Source organism: Dipodomys spectabilis, unplaced genomic scaffold (genome assembly GCF_019054845.1).
Source record: "Dipodomys spectabilis isolate Male_0828 unplaced genomic scaffold, ASM1905484v1 ptg000169l, whole genome shotgun sequence".
NCBI lineage: Eukaryota > Metazoa > Chordata > Mammalia > Rodentia > Heteromyidae > Dipodomys > Dipodomys spectabilis.
In genome coordinates, this window is record NW_024870846.1 from 2549000 (window position 1) to 2572933 (window position 23934).

At 36.2% G+C, this 23934-nt stretch overlaps 1 pseudogene; it reads left to right on the forward strand.

Moving 5' to 3' along the window:
- Positions 1-21924: 21924 nt before the first annotated feature.
- On the forward strand, positions 21925-22098 carry LOC122119478 (annotated as a pseudogene).
- The last annotated feature ends 1836 nt before the right edge of the window (positions 22099-23934 follow it).

Genomic DNA, 23934 nt, shown 5'->3' on the forward strand with positions numbered 1-23934 from the left:
CTTTCTTTCTGACGACCTTGCTGTTTTGTGTCTTACTTGGGAGATATTTTGAGGCCACCCCACAAGTTGGATATTGTAATGATTTTCGAATTATTAGAGATGGATTTTGTGGTTTAAAAGGAGAGAGTAGTAGTTGTAGTCTTTTCACATGTAAGAATAGCAGCAACAACTTCTAAGCGTAAGATTTTACAGTAGAAATCAATTGTCCCTCTATTTAGTGCTAATTTTCTGTGCTGGTCCTTACATTTGTGAAGAATATATCTCAGCAGTCTTGGTGATGAAATAAATCAATTAACTCAGAAGCCAGACAGAGCCCCTCTCATGCTGACTCGTTCAAGTATGGAAAATGTTTGCCATCCCTTCCCGTCTTTTATCTACCCCAAAACCACAGTTACAGGGACTTGAACTCAAGTCCTTTTCCAATTTTTCATCATGTGGACCAGAATTTTCATCAATCCTTTTCCATTTGCTTGTGTGAGATACAGGGGCTGAGGTAAACACATATGTGTGGAGTGTGGTCATTTATAAACGGAGGGTACAAAAGTCATCCTAAACAATTATATTAAATAACAACTTGAGCACTGTCTGTTGTATCCTATAGTTAAACACTTTGAATCAAATTTGTGATTAGATGTCATGGTCACAATTCCCTTTAGGTAGATCCTTTGCTGTAACTTATATTTCCACTATTTCATGTGGTACTGTGGGATACACTCTGCTGTTAGTTCAAAAGCAACAAACAAATCCCAGTGGAGAAGTACCACATACCTAAATCATCATCCAGTCAGAATCCTCCAGTGACTTTGGGAAGACCTGGCAAACCTGTTTTCCAATGAAAATACTGTGGCTGGGGAATGTGGCCAAATGTCCTCAAGTTATTCCAAGTTCACAAGAAAAACAAATGGCAGTATGATTTTGGGAATAAGTCCTGCTCCCATGATCACACTTGAAAGCTATACAAAATCAAGGAAATTACCTCAGAAGAGCTTTTAAATGTTTGGTGTCCAATTTTAAAATTCTATACACCAACAGTAGCTTGACAAAAGTTTGTCCTTGTCAGAAGCAAAATGTCAGCCATTGGCAGATGCCTGTAATTCTAGCTACTCAGGAAGCTGGGATCTGAGGATCCTGGTTCAAAGCCAGCACAGGCAGGGAAGTCAATGAGACTCTTCACTTCAGTCACCCACCAGAAAACCAGAAGTGACGCTGTGGCTCAAAGTGTTAGAGCATGGTAGTGCTAGTTGTGACCAAAAAGTGTAAGGACAGCGCCCAAGCCCTGAGTTCAAGTTCAAGCCCCATGGATGTACAAAGCAAAAAAAAAAGGGGAAGGAAGGAAGTTTATTGTGTCATCTTCTTCAAAATCAGGGAAAAAGGGTTTTCACTGTCCATCCCAGCCTGTCTTATTTCATATATTGTCATAAAAATGATTTGATTGCTGAGTGTCGTGTGCTCACAAATAGATCACTTCTCCCGGCCACCTCAAGCTTCATGAAGAGGCCAAAGGGCTTGGCTAGGTAAAGACTTACTAATTTTTCTACCTTTATTCTTGTGCCAATACAATAATATCTTTGATTGGCCTATCATTAGCCCTATGCAATATGTTATGTTGGCTTTATTTCAGAGATGGAGAAGTTGAACGGCATGAAAATGACCTGTGATCTGTCATTTCTTCACCTTTGTCCACAGTTTCTACTCTTTTCAATAAACGCCCCTCTCTTGACTTGTGTGGATAGTGCACACACACTCCACTGGGAAGAGCACAGATGGAGAAATAATTATAAATGCTCTGTTATTTTGCATCACACAATTGTGGCCTTTTGACTATTGCCTCTGCTGCATACCATGCTTGCAGATGTGTAACAGAGGCTGGAGCCGCAAACAGCTTGATGTTGCTGTTTCTGCGTTTATAAAACATGAAGACTGACTGTCAAGTGTCTCCCTTCATAGTGACTTGTGAGGCATTAGGAGACATGCCTTATCCAGAAAATAGTGCTGAGAATTTTGCTGAATACACAGGGACACACTGTACTCTCAGCAAAGAAACAGTGTAGGCCTAGTGCATCATCACTTGTATACTTCCATCACAGAAGAGATGTGTCACCAATATTTGCCTTCTTCTGCAGAGGCCTTGTTTAACTTACCACAAATCTTCCTGGCTCCTTCTTATTTAGTGCTGAAGATTCTGCATATCGCAGATGACAACATATTTCACATCAATACTAGTGATGAAGAGCAGAGCTCCCTGCATTCCCGTTTATCCCTACCATTTAACAGGGCCCTGGAAACCCTGCTTTACGTCTTTGAGGCAACAGATAAAAGTTCTTCTAAATGCTGTAATAAGCACAAGTTTGTCAGATTTTCATATGCTTACATGCTATGTGACACTTCAGATAGGATGGTAATTTGTTGCATAACATATTTTCCTTCACATTGCTAGCAATTTGAAATGTCTTTTATTTCTCCATTTCAGAATACTTGAATAGATCATACTGGGAACAGGTGACTGAAAACATTTACACCAGTTTGTGGCATTACAGTAATGGATAATTGTCAGGACGCTTGTATCTTGGTTGGAGTATTAAATTCTAGAGGTACTGTGGGGTCTACTAAATATAAATAAAAGAGCTGACTTCAGCTAACGACTCACTTCTGAGCATGGCTCTTTGACAAGTTTTATTGGTAATTGAAAAAAATGGCAAAGCAATTTTATGACTGTGCTTGGAGAAAAGCGCCCAGTCCATAACACGAAATCAGCCAACAAAGCATTTTTCTATGATTACTCCAAACCCCAAAGCAACAGGCCAATGCATTTTTAAAAGTTTTGTGTTATTTATTTATTTTTAAACTTTATTGGACAGCACCAGAGTCCACAGAAAGCAAGATAGTGGTAACACATGTATAATGAATCATTTAAACAGCTTAAAAAAATGCAATCAATGAAACAGTTTAAACTGAATACACTAAACACATATTTTTCTTTGTGTAGAGAAATAAGAGCAAAAACAGAGCAAGGATCTTATAAAGGGAGGGAGAGAGAAAGAGAGAGAGAGAGAGAGAGAGAGAGAGAGAGAGAGAGAGAGAGAGACTAAATCATGCAAATGGTCCCAAAATTATAAAACTGAGATTTTTATTTTGAAGCACAAGCAGGAACAGCATGACTATAGGTGTTACTACCTTGAAAAACATAGATTATTTATGGACATAAAAGTAATAGAGACAGCCGGGCGCTGGTGGCTCACGCCTGTAATCCTAGCTACTCAGGAGGCTGAGATCTGAGGATCACAGTTCAAAGCCAGCCCTTGCAGGAAAGTCCATGAAACTCTTATCTCCAATGAACCACTAGAAAACCATTAGTGGTGCCGTAGCTCAAGTGATAGAGTACTTGCCTTGTGCTGAAGAGCTGAGGGACAGTGCCCAAGCTGAGAGTTCAAGCCCCACGACTGACCAAAAAAAAGAAACGTAGTAGAGACAATACAGATTATTGTGCGTGCATCTAAGTTGTCTTGTTATTTACAATGGTTAAATATTTATGTGATTTGTAAATTTTGATTTCATACCTCACATTAAAATAATTTCATCCATCTCAGAAGTAGGAATAACATTTTACAAAATTCTGTTTCTAAAACTATACATTTTTCATCTTTTAATGGAACAATGCTCTCATTATATCATAATATAAAATAATATAATTAGTAGGAGGATTGTTATATCAAATAGTAATGAATCAAAATAATTTACTTGGCAATGGAGTAGGCCATCAACAAGTGTACTCATCTCTTCATTCATTGGATGAGTACACAGGTCAATCAGGCACCATTTTCCTTCCCCTTTCTAGTCACATGATCTAGTCACATGGCCAGTGTCCTGGCCATGAAATCCTGCTTTTCCAGCTGTCTTTTTCATTGTTGTTCACAAGTCCTTTCCTACTGACTCAGTCTCCATATTCTGGTATGCTTTACCTCCACTAAACTTTTCTTTGCATTCCAAAATCCATTTTACTCAATGTCCTTGGAAGACCTCAGCCTCAAATTCTACAGAGGATACCGTTAATGAAATGGTTATATAGTGTATAGTTGGCACTATGTTAAGTTCTGGTAAGAGTGGAAGTTTTTCCCTGCACAGAATCTGCTATTGGAGCTACATGTCCACTGTATTTAGGGAACTATATCCAATTGTGAGCGTTCAGGCTGTGTTTGAATTTGTGAAGTGTAGGACTAATGTTGAAAAGTAAAATTCAACTACTCATTTCAATATTAATTAAGAAATATTAAACAGAGAATTACAAACATTGTTTTTTCATGTCGGTCATGGGGCTTGAACTCTGGGCCTGGGTGCTGTCCCTCAGCTCTTCAGCTCAAGGCTAGCACTCTACCACTTGAGCCACAGCGCCACTGTTCTTTTGGTGGTTTATTGGCAATAAGAGTCTCACAGACTTATCTGCCTGAGCTGGTTTTGAACCAGGATCCTCAGATCTCAGCCTCCTGAGTAGCTTGTGTTACAGGTGTGAAATACTGGCACCCAGCACAAATATTGTTAACATAGTTCATTCAAAGTCTTCACCAACTCTTACCCACAAGCAATTCAATAGACCCCAAGTCTTCTTCCTGCAGTTTCCAGCATTGGTGCAGATTTCAGCCATTGGGTGAACTGCTTCTACTTCAAATAGCTTTTCATTGACTATCTGGGCTGCAAAGGGAAACAATGTAATTGGCTGCATATGGAATAAAAGCAGCATTTTTTTTCACTTGAAGATATTATGGTCTATCCAGGTACCAGTGGCTCATGTTCATAATCCTAGCTACTCAGCATACCGAGATCAGGTGATCATAGTTCAAAGACAGACTGGGTAAAAAAGTCCATGAGACTCTTTCCTCTAACTTCCAAAAAGCTAGAAGTGAAGGTGTGGCTCAAGTGATAGAGTGCCAGCCTTGCGCAAAAAAGCTAACGGAGAACATTCAGGCCCTGAATCGAAGCTACATACTAGAACATACAAATATGTTTTATATGTGTGTACTTATATGCACATATATATTGTATGTATTATATAGTCTATATATGTTTATACGTAGTACATATAATGTGCATGTATGTATATACAAATCATGGTCTACAGAGTAGAATGAGGTTTCCAAAATTCTAAATACTAAAATATAACATTTTGTGGCTAGGAAGGTGGCTCAGTGGTAGAGTGGTTGCCTTCTATGCATGAGGCCCTGGGTTCAATTCCTCAGCACTACATAAGCAGAAAAAGCTGGAAGTGGTGCTATGGCTCAAGTGGTAGAGCATTAGCCTTGAGCTGAAGAGCTGAGGAACAGCACCCAGGCCCAGAGTTCAGGCCCCATGACTGACAAAAAAAAAAATATATATATATATAACATTTTACAAATAATGAATCTGAATAGATCAAAGGTTTTTTTGTTTAATTCAAATTCTACCAAATAGCTTTAACAAAATATTTTAATAAGTTTTAAATATTATTAATCATAGATTCAGATAGAATAATATGAAAAACAAATATTATAAATTGGCATATAGATTAATAATTAATTTAATGAAATCATAAAATTTCACTTTTCATGACACTTCATCTTTTAAACTATATAATTTAGGTTATATCATACTATTTTCATTTATAAATCCTGGGGCTTATTCCACATAGTTGTTCAAAATTCCTATTGATACAAAAGATATACGAAAGTAGTGAGAGCCCTCAGATAATGCAATACTGTTTGCAACATCTCCATAATTCAGATTCTGACATTAAATCCTTGTGAGACTACTTAACTTGGTATTTCAAAGGCAATCTCTATTAGAGAAATACAGAATTTAACTTATCTTGAAAAATGCTAAACTATCTTCTCCATATCACAGACTTGTTATAACAGAAATACACACACACACACACACACACACACACACACACACACACACACATACACACACACACACACCACGGATCTGTGTAAATTATTAGTTAATCAGAGGCACAAAACTGTATATGCCTTAGAAAACAACTGCTGTGGTGAAATTATCTATCATTTTCCATTTGTTACATTTGTTTTAAAAAGACAGAAAATAAACTGCTAATATATTTAACATGTAGTTGGTCTCATGCTTCAGGCCCTCTTGCCAAATGTTTTCCACGTATTATACCATCTACCAGCAAGCATTTGGGGTAGATTTTTTTTTGGTATCGCTGCTTTACACATGGAACATGCTGAGATTCATATAGGTTAAGTAGAATTTCCATGTTTCTGTGCCTAGGGGTGGTCAAAGCTCAGAATCAGACCCAGCTCTGTCTAATGCTGGGGTGGATTATTATCCATTTGACCTTCAAAAATCTTATTCAATTTCCCATCACAATGCACTTTTCTACCTGCAACAAATCCTGAATGCTTGACTGAATTTTATTTTTTCCAGTGGTTAAAGGAAAATATATTCTTCAAAGCCCTAACTACCTAGAATTTAATGAACAATAGCACTTGTTGTTAAAGTTAGTAATTTTTCCACTTAACTTTGGTCATTAACAATTCATGGGGCTTTAAATTTACCAGAAACTACATACAGTGCTTAGTCAAACCAAGGAAGAAAACATAAAAACTCACAGACAGGACTTTGAAGAATGTATTTGACTATAAAGCATTTGTTAGCTGACCTTGTGTATGTTACCCACTGGCCAATACAAAGATGCCAGCAGAGTAACTGAGGCTTGCTGTGGCCTCTCCTCTGAGGCCTGCTAACCTACTATGGTCACTTTGCACAACATTTGTTCTTCCCTTTTCCTTTCATAAATTAACTTACCTTTTCCTGAATGATTTCTTATAAACCACCATGCATTATCCATAATTGATAGAAATGGTACGTTTCTCTCAGAAACTCTCAGATTATTCACATTTTCTTTGTAAACATGCACTCTACATATTGATAAATTACTGTTTCTTTTTAGAGATTGAGTTTATTATTCACTCTTTATACTGAGACTTGCTGTATACATTGAATCAAAATTATTGAACTTTAATCGATAACGCTTTTGCTTTTATGTTGGCCAGTCTACAGTGATTGCCATACTTCATGCAATGAGTGATAAAAAGTGACTGAGGCTAACTGTGATGCAATTGCGCACTTGACCTTCAAAAACAGTCTTTGTAAAATCCAAACAAATAGCTATAGGCCTTACTGCTTACTAGCCATCAAATATTCTGACTGAAATTAATAATACCAGTCTCTGCTTCTTAACAATTGAAGAAAAATGTTTCATAAATGCATAGGTCAGGGTCTAACAGGCAATCAAGAATCATCTGATATTGGCACAAGTAAACTTTTTGAAGATTTATTTTGGTTTCACTTATATGATTACTAACAGACAACATGGACTGATTTAAAGATTATTGTTAGCTCAGAATTTGAGTTTAATGTATAATGATAATAAGATTACCTGATAGAACAACAAAAATATATATTCTTTATTATAATCATATCCATTAGTTCTATAATTCATTTTGTCATTATTATAAATTGTTGTTGGTGATACCTTAATAACAAAATTTATCTCTAGTTTTCAGTAGCAAAAGAAATATCATACATCAAGAATTTGATGTCTATGTATTTTTTCTTTTTCTTTCTTTTTTTGTCAGTCGTGGGGATTGAACTATGGGCCTAAGTGCTGTCCCTCAGCTCTTCAGCCCAAGGCTAGAGCTCTACCATTTGAGCTACAGCGCCACTTCCGGTTTTCTGGTGGTTTATTAGAGATACGAGTTTCACGGACTTTCCTGCCTGGGCTGGCTTTCAACCGAGATCCTTAGATCTCAGCTTCCTGAGTAGCTAGGATTAGAGGCCTGAGCCACCGGCGCACAGCTGATGACTATATTTTTTACAATTCTTTTCCAATGCCAGTATTTTTATTTTTATTTTCTCAAACACATGATCTTTCTTAGCCTTTCAAATTCCAGGTGTTATGATCATTACATCAGAAGAGTTTTCAGCAGTAACCACATTCATATGACAAATCAACGATGTCTCCTTTCCCTCTGAATGTTATCCCTAAAACAGCTGTCAGAGATTTAAAAATGCATACTTCAATTTTATACTGTAAAAATAAGTTGTTATAAAATGCGTTAAGAATTTCTTGTATTCTGATTCTACCTTGCTGTGTTTTCCTCTTTCCACCCTTCTTTACTACATTTTACTTATTTTGTAAGAGTTGTCCAAAGGGTTCTCAGTTTCATGAGTACACTCCATTTTGATCGATGTCACGGCTTCCATTGGTTTCTCCTGTTTCTCAACTCCAAGTACTTTATTTTTGCCTTCATATTTTCCATAAGATTGATATTTCTATAAAATTTTGCAATTGGTATTTAGAATTATGGACAAAAATTCTGGGAAAAATGACTGTTCCATTTAATTTACATTAAATCCAACAAGATTGTGCTAAAATAGTAATAATACTGTAAATAAAAGTTTTATCATGTGTGAAGAGGAAATGGCATGAATAGGGAAAAATCCAAGCATCCCAAAAGCACTTTATGGTTATGTGAAATTTTGCATTCAATCAAATCTTAATTATATTGAAGTATGAATAATTTTAAGTCCCTTAAATTACAAAAAGAAGGTCTACCTTCCATGTTTATACTTTGTTATAGTAACTAATGGAATTAGGAACATATCTACTCAGTGATCTCTTTGACAATCCCCAACCAGAAATCAAAGAAACAGGTACAACATTAGGGGCTAAAATAAACACAGTAGCTTATACATATACTGCAGTATATAATTAAAACATGGAACATTTACTTCTACATGAAGGAAATAGGGAAATGATTATCAATAGGATTTCAACTCCAGGTCAATGAAGGAAAATAACACAAAAATAGATGCAGGTAAAGACCAAATTCACAACTAATTCAATGAGTAGTGTCATATTATTAGTGACAATGCCTGAAAACATATTTGGGGCTTGATAATGTTTTCAGCTTTGAATTCCTCTAGTTTCTGCCACAGCTACTTATCTCTGCCATTTTAGCATGGAAGAATTATACACAGTATGTTTATAATGATTACAGCCATGGCCCAATGACACAGTATTTTAATGAAGAGAGTAATTGTATCTTTTCAGTTTTATCGAGAGAAAATAAGCAAAAGGCCTCATGTTTGTATATAACATGATATTTTAATTTATGCTTAGTTTATGCTTACTATCAATCAAAGCAATTAGCATACTCATTACCTCATATGGCCGGAACACCTAAGATCAACTTTCATAAAATATATCAAGCATACTATTCACAATTACAAACTACAATCACCATGCTCTATATTACATCTCCCGAACATTTTTATAACAACTTTGTGGATTTCACCAACTTTGCTATATTTTCTAATTGCTGGTGATCACTGTTCTACTGTTGCTATGAATTCAGGCTCTAAGTCTCTTTCCATGCTGGGTTATACTGCTTAGCAGGAAGTTCTTTGGGTTTGCTATAATTTAGACCTTGAATCCCCCACACTTCAAGGCTTGGTGTCCAGGGTTGCACCCTTGGAAGGAGGTAGAACCTTTAGAAGATAAGAAATGTTACTTGGATGAAAGGTCATTGGATACTGTCCTTGGAAAGGAGAGTCGAACCTCAGTCAATTTCTCTTTCTTCTTCTTTCTGGCTATGAGACATCCACCACATGCTCCCAGCCAGAGGCACCGCCTCAGGATGGTCCTGCCAATGAGACCAATCAGTAATAGACAGTCCCTTCCAGGAATCAAAGTTAAGTAAACATTTTCTGTTTAAAATAAATGGTCACAGGCATTCCTTTCTATTGGCAGAAAAGCAAGTAAAACAAATGCCATCCACAGTAATGAATTCTTTTTTTTAATTGTTATCTTTGGTAGGATTTACTAAGCTATAACATTTTCTTTAACTCACCAATTGACAGAGCATGTTAAGAAGAGTGAGATATCTATTTGACATACTGGTTTTATTTCCTTTGGATAAATGCCCAAAGTAGAATTGTTGGTTCAAATCGAAGTTCCACTTTTAATTGTGGAGGAAATTCCATCCCATGATAACTGTATTGAATTATGTCTCTACCAAGAACATACAAGAAGTTTGTTTACTTTTCCACCAGTCTTGTCTTGATTTTTCACTAACAGGTATCAAATAATGATCTCACTATGTCTGACTGACATTTCTTTGATGATCAGCATGCTGAGACCATTGTATAATGTTGTCCACCCATTTCATTGAAATATATTCACAAAAACACACCTAAAATGGGCAAATTCAGATCAAGCACCAGAGAAACAGAGGTGAAATTGGATAACATGTATGCTTTTCTGGAATTTGATGCTGACATCATGATCTTTGTTGTTGTTATTGTTACTTTTATAGCACAGTGCCCAACACATCCTTGTAGAGAGGAATGAGGGGTTTGATTTCCCCATAGTTTTGCGAAGCCAGTGTGGTATCTGCTGAGTTTATGAGATGCAGTGGGAGCACAGAGGAAAGTTGCTGACACTGCTACCCGATGATATTTGTGGCGTGCTGACAATATGATTCACTCATTTAGGGACTGGAAAGTGGCTGCCTGCTGTCTTTCCTCCTGTTAAAAGATGTGTGGTGACTTTAAAAGACAAAATCCTGTTGATACAGCAACTTTGGGCTTTGCTGCAGATTTCTTTTGACCTCTGTTGATCTGGATCTTCAATGTCTTTTCCCTTACAACACGTTTCATGAACTTGGGTAACGCCAACTCTTTCAACACAATACACTGATGTGCTCTTTCGGGTAGTTAGAGATTTTTCACTGCTAATCGTCTTCCACAATTCTCCCGGATGCAGGTTCTAATTTACGGAAGTTATCATTTCATGCATTATGTATCTGTCTCACTATTTGATGATTAGCTCATTAATTTTTTGGCATCACATCTGATACATTTTTAAATAGTTTTTACTAATGATTAAAAGAAAATACTGTATTCCTGTGAATCTCTTTGGAGGTCAAGCATGGCCTAGGTAGTAGGAGACTGCAGTTTAAGAAGGGCTTGAGACTTTTTTAAGTGTCGTCTGAAATGAAGATGTCTGAAATGAAGATGGCGATTACTCAGCATCCTTGGCTGAGATGACATCCCTCTGTGGAATTCCAGTGTGTACACACATCCACCCCTTTCCCCAGGTCTGGAAAATAAAAACACGGCAGGAGCTTGTCTCTAGTGGTGGAGTGTGTGCCTATCCAACCCTGACATCCAACTCCAGTGCTGACCAAAAAATAAAAAGGGTTTGTAATATTTCAAAAGTTTAAACTCTAACTTTAGTAATGCACCTTTGAGGAGAGAGAAACGTTTGTAAAAGTTGAATAATGTTTGTCCGCTAGGTTTCTCTAGTATCTAGTATCAAGGTTTATCTAGGTTTATCGAAAATCTAGGTTTATCTAATAAGGTTTATCTACTAGAAACCATTCACTTCTTATTTAATTCAGTATTTTTGATATCTGAAATTACATTCCCCCTCCAATGAAAATTGAATAAATAGTGTCATTTCAAAAAGTCAGATATGTAAAACTTCATCTCTGGTAGCAGGTAAATAAGTCAAAAAGTAAAATATATTGAGTATGTGTGTTTTTCAAATGTATCAAATTTTAAAAATCATTTCAACGTGTATTTTGACAAACATGAGGTATTGTGTCACTCAACAAATATTGTTAAATAATATATCAGCAGGACTCGTTCTGAAAACATAATTATCTAAAGAAATTGAGTGCCTGATAAGGGAATAATGAGCAATAAAATGCTAAAATTCATGAATCTGTAATTTGACAAAATACATTCTCTATGGAATGGATATTCACTTCACACTTAACTCATTAACTAAACCATGGATATTTTATATCATGTGATAATTTGAAATCCACAAAATCTTTAAAACAAGAGAACACTGTCGCTAGCTGTGATTTGGTAAATGCATTAGCGATAATTGTTATATAATGTCTGTTTCTAATTGAAAATGTAGGAAATTAAGTGAAATTCCCAACTTTGTTTTTAAACTTTCCTTAACTTTGAAGCCCACCCCCATTATCCCACGGAGGATAGATCCATTTTAGAATTCTATGCCATTTCAGTCCTTGTAATGAGCCTAAAATAGCTGCCAGCCGCCGTGCTGGAATTAATGATAATTAAATATAACACAAAATGCATTTCCATATTTTGTATTGCTCAAATGATTTCATCTCAAATGTAGTATGATTCATTTTAGAGATGACTACTTCTATTTAATCTCTTTTCCAATTTTAATTTGAATTTCATATTGTTCCTGACTGTTTAATGAATACTTTGGGAGATGGCCATCGTGTTGTTAATTATACTGGAGACTGAGTATAATTAATTCTTTTGGACCCAAAGTCAGCTAGTTAATCGATTTCTGATGAAACTGGAGATTAAACACAGATAGTTCACCTCTTGCTTCATTCATTTTAATTCTTCTTTCTTTCAATTCAATCAGCTTACGTTGGGAAGTCATTGCTGGCAAATCAATCGTGCAGCTGTTTTGGACATTATCCAGATGTTAATAGACGGGTGATTTCTCCCCTCAAGTCACCTTATTATTGATTCCTGGAAATGAAGAAGTTTTAGTTATCATTCTTGAGAAATAAAGATACCATTATGATTTATAATTCATACGTAAGTAATTTATAGTTGTCTGTTAACAATAGATTCTTCTAATCACAGATTTTAAAAAGTTGTTGGGCTGGCATTTCAGATGATTATTTTAAAGATACAGGCAAAAGATCATTGTAGGCTCAAGGGCCCTACTGTGGTATGTGATCTATTTGAGTGTCTCATGAGGGAAATACTAATATTTTAAACAGGTTTACGCTCTTAGTACTGATAAAAATGCAGTAGACTACATAGTCCTTTGTTGCTTTCAGTTTTATGCCTGCTGGATTTATGCTTTTGATGCTGTACAAGACCCCCTAAGTTAAAATAGAACAGAAAGTCAGTAAACAATGAGTTAACGCCATTTACTTTAGATGATGAATAAATGTTTAATAAATTTCCTCTTGTTTTTATGTCATTAGTTGTAACTTTTAAATGCCATTCAATATATATTGTAACGTCTTGCTAATGATATCCCCAAATAGAAACATTGGCCCAAAGCATTGTTTTGTAAGTTAGCATTGTTTTTCTAAGTTAGCATTGTATACCCAATCAATCTATGTCATTTAAACTGACTTCAGGAAAAGATGTTATTCTTGTTAATGCAGGTCTTATAATTTGGAGAAACAGATTCTCCTGTATAGCTTTACAACTTTCAATTACTCCAGATAATTTTATGAAAATCCTAGTTACTTTATAATTCAATATTCAGCATTCAAATAGTGGCTTAGTTTTGAACTGCTTATAATGCATTGAATAATTTATAGAGAACAGACATGTGGTTCTCACAGTTCTGAAATGAGGAGTCTAAAATATAGACACTAATATTTTTGTATGCATTTATGGCTCATGTGAGCTCCTGGGATTGTGCCTTGAACTCTGAATTCTCCAGAGGAAAGAGACACTCTTTCCCAAAGGGCAGAAGAACAAGGAAGAGCATTTCCACTCCATACCATCATTTATAACAGTACTAATTCTTCTGTAAAATCAAGTTCCAATGACTTAAACATCTTCCAGGATATCTCATCTTCAAACACTTTCACATCAAGAGTAAAGGTTCCACACGTGGAGAATAAAAACTTTTCATACCATAGCAGACACTCTCCATTATAATCTGATCACAGAATTTGTCATCTCTCTTGAGGTTTTACTGGTGAAGATAGGATATTGTAAAGACTCTCAACTTTTGTTACATTTTAAGAAATGATTTCCATATGTATAGATGTATTATTGGGCAGCATTCTCCTGAATAGAATCAATATAGTCTGGATTTTTACAGATGCTTTGTAAATACCTCATTTCTCTCCAGATGATAGCGCATAAAGAAAGCCTTCCATTTCCATAAGAACATGAGCTGTTATCTAGATCTCACAGACTGAAGATAAATGAAACTGTGACATGAATTTATAATGTAAGTTTATATTTAAATGGTGAGCCAGCATAAGTTTCCTCATAATGATGAAGTTTGAAATGTGATTTGATTTGCATGAGAGATAAAATGTTTAAAAGTACACATTTTAACTCTATTTCTCAAGTAACATTCACTGTTTTTTCTATGTGCAATATTATAACATTATTAAGGGAACTACAGTTACATTGTTTATTTTCTGGTGATTGCAATGTTACTTTCTGAAATGCTTCTTATTAATTTGTCTTATGGCTTAGGAAAGCATTTACTTTGTTACAACTGCAGACAATACTTTTGTCTGAGATCTATTATTTCAATTGCTTCACACTTGTGTGTGTGTGTGTGTGTGTGTGTGTGTGTGTGTGTGTGTCTGTGTGTCTGTGTGTCTGTGTGTCTGTGTCTGTGTCTATGTCTGTCTGTGTCTCTGTGGGTCCTGGGGATTACGCTCAGGACCTATCATCTTAGATTGATATTTCTCTGACATTTTTCCAATTCTCTATTTTTCTCTGTGATGCTCAAGACAGAAGTCTTTCCAATAATTCAAAGGGCAGATATAGGGCGATACAGGAAGTTTAGTTAGAAAAATAAAACAAGACATATTAAGTCAAATGGATATACCTGTATGTAGTGTACTTGTGCCTATTTTGTGATATGTTTATATATAAATACTTTGAAATATTAACCCAACAACATTTGAAATCTGTCTTCACTCAAAGGCTGCACAGCAGGATTTACCTGGCTCTCATGTGCACTGGGGAACGGCTGTGGCTCTGTCTTTGAAACATGTCTTTCTTTGTCGGAAAAGGAGGGGTGGCCTTTCCGAGTGTAGAGGGAGATGGGGCTGTAAGGCCAAGCCATGATCTTCTTGGCACTTATTAAAATTGAATAAATCCCCCATCCCCCTCACATCCCCTGATCTAGAAGATTGATTCCCTTGGCTGAAGGGAGGAATGCATGCTCATTGTCTAAAGCAGGGGAAGTCAGTTTGAGAATAGAGAGACAGTCAGCATGTTCTTGTTAATGTGGCCAAAGTAAAGTTTTGTATACTCAACAAGCCATCAACCTCCTAACTACTTTGTATGGTGACACACCTCCATTTCGTAGAAAATTCTTCAGGTCAGCAATATATCATGCTTTTTGTATTCATGCTAGCTGATTACAGCCATACTGCCTTTCACATGAAAATAAATAAAAGCCCTTCCACAAACTCTATAGGTGGTTTGATCTATAGATATTAGGAGGTATCACCTAGCAGACCACTACCACAACAATGTGTATGACATTAGCTTCTCCAACCTATTTTTCTGAGTTTTATAACCATGTGTAGCATTTTCTGTTTCCAAGGAACATAATCATATTCCAGATTAGGCTTCTACTTTGTAAAGGTAAGCTCAGTGTGAGAAGCTCAGAATGAGTTTGTTTTTAACTGTTTTATCTGTATTATTACTTTCTCTGTGAAATCTGGGATCTCTACAGCATTTTGAAATCCTTTCTCAGTTAGTATACAACAATTTTAAAAATATTAATGCATCCCATATCATTTTGTGTTTTAGTGGTTAGTTTAATAAATGATTATTTAGTTTTATTCATAAATGTTTAAGGTCAGGAGTGCTGGAGTATTCATTGTTATCTCATTAATCTAATCTAGTACTGCTCAAATGGCATGTTTGTTGAATAAATGAAGCCAACTTAAGAAAACTTAATGGATTTTTTATAAGATATGCACTAATGGTATAAATATTGTAGATTAGGTTTCTGCTAAGTGCATATCTCCATGAAATTCCATTTTCATGTCTAAGCTATCATGTGGCTTTGCATCTTTGTGTAGATCCATGCAGCTTCCAACTTGGTTCAAATCATTGCTCTAAAAGCATCTAACATAGAATGTGCTCATGATATTCAGAAGGGAGAAATGCTCCCACTCAGGTGGTTTTCACAGCAAACTGTTTGTGACAGTCTTCTTGTAAGCATAATGAGGACATAGTGACTTTAATTGAGGACATTAGTGGAATTTATTGACCCAAGCATGCTAATTCTGGAATTTAAAGGTCAAAAACCTGCAACATGGACACAAAACTATCAGCTTTATGGATTTTATGTCAGACTTTTGGTCATTTAAAAAATGCAACCCTAATTCCTCAAATTTGTCAGTATGTCAACCCTGAATTGTCTTCCTACTTCCACAATAAAGATATCAATGTCATTTTATGGTATTGCTTTATGAAATCAAAGTACACTTATACATTAGTTCTGCCTGGGATCAGGTTTTTGTGCACAAAGGCAGAGGAATATGAGAAAATTTGCTGTTGACCATTTATGAAAGATCATCCATCCGTTGAGTGTATTCACAATGGATTTGAAGCAATTAATTCAAGGGCACATGCACAAAGGTATCACAAGGAATGTCCTTATATTTGTTTGGCCTGATGTTGCCAAATGGCTAACTTGCCTCACCTCACAAGTTGTTTTCAAAAACAGATTGGAAGTTTTAGATTTTGAAAAAAATATCAAGAAAAATATATAAGTTTAAGGACATTGAGAATATTCTTCTCTGATGAATAAAGAGTGACAAATAACCAGTATTAATTATACCTTGCTTTATAAATGGTGCTGATCAAGAAGTCAGAGGTATAGAAATTTTTCTTTTGTTTAGTTCTGTGGAAATAATTGAGGTAAAATGGGCAGACACATGGAGACCTAACCCAGAGTGATTTGTCAGTGGATGAAGATCAACCTCTCTAAATATCCTTTTCCTAAAGGCTTCATGATCATATTTACTGGTTCAGCTCCAAGATACAAAAATGTAGCTGCTTTAGTAATGGTACCCTCTTCGGATTTTAGTAATAGCATCCTCTTAGAACTGTAATAGAGATGAGAGTATAGTAATGAGGAGGCTTCCTTATTCTGATTTTGTTTGGTTTTGTCTTAATGCAACATAGAAAACATTATATATGCAAAAATGTATACATGAAAACATATGCAAAAATGTATTTTGAAAGTGAGATTTAATGGATCAACTTAAAAAAATAATACCTTGGTGTGCATGATGGGAAATGATTTGAACTGAAAGTGTTCACCTTTCCTTTTGCAGCTGTATCTAGCACTGTTCTTGCTGCCAGCCAGTGGGTCATGCTCTCCCTCCCCTCCCCGCCCCCATAACAAATGCACCCAGCAGTTTTGGAAGAGAGCCTAGGACTGAGGCCACATCTTCCACTGTCACCCCTGGCAGACACATATGCTGTTGAAATCTTGAAACTCCTCACTCAGAATAAGAACTCTCTTCCACTCTGCTTCTATCTGCCCACCTGCTTCGCCTTTGTTCTTTCTGCCTGATAATTAAAGAGACCCTAGCTCTAAGGGGGTGTGCCATTTCCCCATCAGATGGGCTGAAGAAGACTTGCTCCCTCCTCCCAGGCTTTCCTCCCAAATAAAACCTGTTGGACTGGTGAGCTGATCCCTTTCTACTTGTTTTCTTTTCTTAGTTAAGAAGTCATTGGAAGTTATGTCCATCAACCATTATGCTCTGAAATCAGCATGGCTTCAAATTGACACTAAAGATTATTATTGAGAGTGAAGTTGAAAGCCAGGCACTAGTGTTTCATGCCTATAATCCTAGTCCCTCAGGAGGCTGAGATCTGAAGATCATGGTTCCAGGCCAGTCCAGACAGGAAAGTCTGTGAGGTTCCTATCTCCCATTAACCATCAGAAAACTGGAAGAGGCCCTTTGCCTCAAAGTGGTAGAATGCTAGACTTAAACAAACAAAAGAGTTCGGGGATAGCACCCAGGCCTAGAGTTCAAGCCCCACAACTGACCACAACAACAACAAAAAGAAGAGTGAAGCATTATGCTTAACATCACGCTTAACATGCTTAACATCACCCAGGTAAACTTAAGAACTTATTCAAAAAACTAGCTCAAATGAATAGCTCAAGTGATAGAGGACCATCATAGAAAGCTCAAGTTCCAGAGTTCAAATTCCAATAATGCCATTTGATGTGATTTGACATTATAACATTGTATTTAGCTGGCAAGGTGTCCATTCGAATCATGTTTTCCAATAGGCTTCTCCAATTATGTGGAACTTGTTCTCCTTTGCCACATGATATGAATATTGCCAAAAGAAATGTGAATATTTTACTGGAAATAAGTCAAAATCTAGACTAAATCTTTATTTTTCCTGATACTATTATTGTTTATTAATAAATATCACAGATTAGATTTAACACACACTGCCTTGGAGAAATAAAATCATTTGACAGAGTTTTAAGATATCTTGAAATAATTGTGGGTCAAGCATAAAATAATTCCCATCAAATAATTGAAATTCAACTTTCACTACTGATTCCTAAAAAGCTTTACAGAGACAATTTCCTATGAGTATGTTGAGAGACCATAAATAGATTGCATTACAGTATATGTTAAATTACAATGGCTATATTAATATCACTTGCTTTTCTTCTGTTATCTCTAAGTAGTTGTACAAAAGAATTGTCATTTAACAAAACAGTTTGCAAATACAGTGCATCTTGATCAATGACACCCTTTTCAATATTAGCATACATTTCCTCCCCTTTGCAAGTAACTCTTTTCTCATGTTTATTTAGTTGAACTTTTACTTTGCCTTTCTAAGGAATTATGCTATTTGACTTCTCCCTTGAATCTGCCATATTTCAATCTACACTTGTATACCACACAAAACGAAGCTAGAATTCATGTTTACTTATGATTACATTTTAAATCATGCTACTCCCCACAGAATACTTTTTGAGGTTTAAGTGTGTCTTCGTTGAATACAAATGCCACAAAACTGATACTTTCGCTGTTTAAAGCTAGGAACTTTATTTCAGAAGAGAGATAAGTAGAGAGAAAAATATATAGCCTGGTTGTTTTGGTTTGCACTCAGCTGCACAGATAATAAAATAAAATAATATAATAAAAACAGTCTCAAAATTGAATTATTAACATTGTAAAATCAGTCAGAAACCCCAGTATTGATAAATCTTACTAAAATATAGTAATGTCTAGTTTGCTTTATGTCTATATCATATCAAGGCTTATTCAACATTTGGAGATTTAAACCCTAAATTTACATGTAGAGATAAACATTAAAGTGAATTGGGATGGAAATTATTATCATAAAGATTTTAAGAAAGATGTGAGTATACTAAGATATCATACTGCCGCTTTTTAAACTGCGGATTAACCTTTTGTGTGAACTATTCAGTGGAAAGACAGACAACAATAAAAATTTTTTTAAATGCACACAATGCTGCCTAAAAGTCTTTTTCAATTCATATTATCAGTAACTCCTCAGACCTTTCTCTCATGGCTGATACATCCCATCTTTCATAAAACAGGACAGGGACTAGAATTTATTGAGCTAGAACTCCAGTGTTTCACGCTGTTGAGTGGAGAAGTCTGCTCGTAGAAACATCACTATTATCATTACACATTATGACATTTAGACAAAGAAAAATACTGCTTTTGTCTCCCTGGCTGAAGAGTGCTTTCACGGTAGAAGTGTTTGCCCACAGTGTTCGTGTGACGAGATAACCATCCCAATTACAGTGTGAGCTCACTCAGCACACGCTCTTTTCTCCAGGCACCATGAAGTGGCCACAAGAGCCACTCCATTTTCTGAAAACCTTTCAAGTCTGTTTTGTTTGGTCTTTTCCTTATGACTGAATGAAACTATGAAAACATGATTTTAAAACCTGCTTCTATGATCTTCTTCACCCTTGAGAGAAGTCTCCAAAACATGATGTGCTTTTGAACTAATGTATTCAGATCTCCGCTAGATCATAGAGAAGGTCATCCTTGGTTGACATGCTTCGTATGAGTTAATTTTCACCCGTTATTGTGAAATCTAGTCTTAGACATCGTTGAGATTGACCTTCACTTCCAGTTGTTTTCAATCTCTCTTCTACTTGGCATAGTCAGAGTCATTCCGAAGGCAGCAAGTGCTGCTGTAAAAGGTCCCGTTGTGGCTGAGCACCACGGGTCCCTCAGGGCAGCAGTCCACCCTGAGCCTGGCCTGCAGGCCCTGAGAGTGGCCCCATCTCTCCAGTTCTCAGAGGTCTGCTCCACTCTTGAGGTTCCTGAGTGATGAACATTATGTTTTCTGGAGATTCTAGGGCATCCCATGGTAGTAATCTCATCACTTTCTATTCCCAGAAAGCAATCTCCTCATTTGCAGCTACACACCATGAGCCATAAAAATAGGTCAAACAAAGTTGTCATCCCAAGCCAATGCGAGAAATGCAGGGAGAGAAGGCACATTGTTACCACTTACAATGACTGTGAAGGTTTTACCAAGGAATTGTAACTGAGTATGGAAGAAACTAAAGAAAATGGTTGATAGTGAGAAACTTTTAAAACGTGGTTGAAAATGAGAATGGATTGTAAATACCCCTGGGCTAAGTGATTCTAAGTTGGGATGAATATTAGAAAGTGCAGAAAACAAGATATTTACATGTGCTTGTTCTACTATGTTCTAGACATGGAATGCAAACATGGAATTCTGTTTTCTTCCTGTGATAGTGTTATCAATAGCTCACTAAATACAAAATGGAGTGGGAGCTGGGAATGTGGTTTAGTGGTCTACCATGCATGAAGCCCTGGGTTCAATTCCTCAGTACCACATAAACAGAAAAAGCTGGAAGTGATGCTTGGATCAAGTGGTAGAGTGTTGGCCTTGAGCAAAAGGGGCTCAGGGTCAATGCCCAGGCCCTGAGTTCAAGCCCCAAGACTGGCAAAAAAAAAAAAAAATCAAAGAGACTTTCAAAATAGGAAATGGAGTAATTTGTATAGTAGATCCATCATTAGCTATTTATTCAATTGCCAATATGTAATGGATGTTTTTGGGGTTTTTTGTTGTTGTTTTATCGGTCGTGGGGCTTGAACTCTGGGCTTGGGCATTACCCTGTGCTCTTCAGCTCAAGGCGAGCGCTCTACCACTTGAGCCACAGCACCACTTCCGTAATGGATGTTTTTAAAACAAATTGAAAATCAAAAAACTAATATGGCATTTGATCTCAGAATTTAGACTTAAAAGAAAAACCAGATGAAAATCAAAGAGAAAGTTATTGAGTAAAAATCCTAGGTTCCAGAAACTTATGCCTTCTACAAAAAGCGCAATTTTTCAAGTGTGTTGTTAACCTGGATCAATTCCTGTTGTTTCTGAAGATGACTGGCAGTGAAACTCTGCAATCTATCAATAAAGTTTAGATTAGAAGTGAAATTCCATGTAATAGTTAGACAATTCACAGGCCAGCATGATGCCTGCTTTGTAAGCAACTTAGTTTCAGGAGTAGAAGCAGCTGATAAAATCATATTTGCCATTTTATTATTTTATTTCATTTCATTTTCACTTCATTTCTATCTGAATTTAATTTTGGAAATACCAAGGTTTCCTTCTTGGCCTGATACTTGCTAAGCATGTTTGAATCATTTGAGAAATGCATATCAGATATATTTAGCTCTATTTTCAAATAAGATATCCTATGTTGCTTGGACCTATATCTCACATGTACCAAGGAATACAAACAGGCATTATCATCCCTGCCTTCATGGTTGAGCTGGGATCCTAATAATTTTTGCTTGGGCTGGCCTAGAGATACCATCTTCTGATCTCTACCTGTAAAGTAGCATTTTCTCTTAAGTATATTAAGGAATGAGCCATGCCTTAATGGTAATAATCATTGTAAGGCCATGGATTAAAAAAAAATCACTGGATTCATGAGACACAGGCAGTTGTTATAAAACAATATTACTACTAGTAATACTTTCTCTTACAAAAAGTATTAAATTCTCTATCTCAATAAAATGTTTACTCCAAAATATATTTTCAAAAAATTTATTAACATTAGATATATACCTTAGCTTTGCGCAGTGGCAGTATCGTAGCCAATGAGGTTTATCTGAGGCACGATTATTGCTAATTGAAAGAAATATACCTTAAAGCAAGCTTTGATTTATATTATCACAAAACCTCTTTCCAGGCCTCAAACAGAACCTTAATGATAAATTCAGATTCTATTGTGTATTCATGAATAATTTGCCCCAAATATTTAATGGCCAAAGGTTTAAATCAATTTCTAATTCCCATTTACATTGGCCCATACTTTTTCAATTGTCATTTGTCAGTTAAAAAAAATAAAAATTGGGCTGGGAAGGTGGCTCAGTGGTAAAGCGCTTGTCTTGCATGCATGAGGCCCTGGGTTCGATTCCTCAGCATCACATAAGCAAAAAGAAAAAAGCCGGAAGTGGTGCTGTGGCTCAAGGGGTAGAGCGCTAGCCTTGAGCTGAAGAGCTGAGGGACAACGCCCAGGCCCAGAGTTCAGGCCCCACGACCGGACCCAAAAAAAGAAAAGAAAAAAAAAATAAAAAAATAAAAATTGGAATCCAATAGAGGGACTTTGAGTTGGAGAAGCATTTAGTTGTGCATTCATGTGAATATATATATATATATATATATATTCTCAATTAATTGCTCCTGCTGATTAAGCTCCATTTGAGTAGTCCCCATGTAGTACAGACTACTGAGAATAGATTTCCCACATTTGATAAGCACTTACCTGTAAGGACACAACAGATGGACAGAAAATCTAATGTACTTGTCTGAATAAGACCTTTCTGAATATCTTACACTATCAGCCTGTGAATTATAAGGCCCTCCACTGTAGCTGAAAGATAGGCGCGGGATGGTGGCCTGTTGAGGACAGTGGTTCCAGGCTTGTTTCCTGGCTCACTCACTTACGGCTGCATTGTTGAATGGTCCAGGGCACGCCCCTGGAGGTCCTCAGAGTCCTCCCTTAGCAGCTTCTTCCTCTCAGTGCTCTTGCTCCCAAACCAGGGTCATATTTGAGACTCCAGACCCTCCACGCTAAATGGATGCATAAACGGAACTCAAGATTACCTAACACCATGAAAATCTATACAGCATGGTTCGTGGTATTGGAGATAGATGACACACCTAGATTAATTGAACAGGACAGTGCAAAACTGGAGCACAAATCATGTAGAGAGTTCAAAGAACACATGCAGAATAAAGAAAGAGCATTTGTTTCTAGACCTCGTGTTTCGTATTGAAAGAAAATTAAATGAATTACAGTTCTACATGTAAAATATAAACCTATAACAATTCAGAGAAAAATAAAAGTATCTACTGACCATTTTTGTGTTTTGATAAGCTATTAGAGGAGTTGATCAAAGCTAAATTATTTTTGCCAATGTATATATCTTTCAACATTTCTATAAGAGAATTACTTGAATTGTCTTATAATAAATACTGGCTTAGCAAGGCCCTGCTGAAATGAGTGAAGAAATATGTGTGTTAATTTCTCATTGTTTACTATATAAATTTGGCAAAATAATTTGGTTTGTACTGGTCATAGGAAGATAATCAAATATTTTTTATAATTAACTAGCCAAGTATTTATAAGTTTTTCTTCTGCAAATATACACTCCATTGATTAATTTATTTTGAATTATTCAACAATTATCAAATATATTTATCTTTAAAAGTACATTTTAAAAATTAAGCTCAGGACTAGGAAGGTGGCTCAGTGGTAGATGCTTGCCTTGCACACATGAGGCCCTGGGTTCGATTCCTCAGCACTACATAAGCAAAAAAGAAAAAAAAAGCCAGAAGTGGCATTGTGGCTCAAGTGGTAGAGCACTAGCCTTGAGCTGAAATGCTGAGGGACAGTTACCAGGCCCAGAGTTCAGGCCCTATGACCGGACCCACAAAAAAAATTGAGCTCAACTACCTTTTAAAAACTAAAATGTATTTTAAGCACAAAACAATATATAATGTGGACTATTGTGAGTATTTTAACTTGTTAAAATATTTTTTTCTCGACCTAAGCAGTGGGAGAAAATGAACATG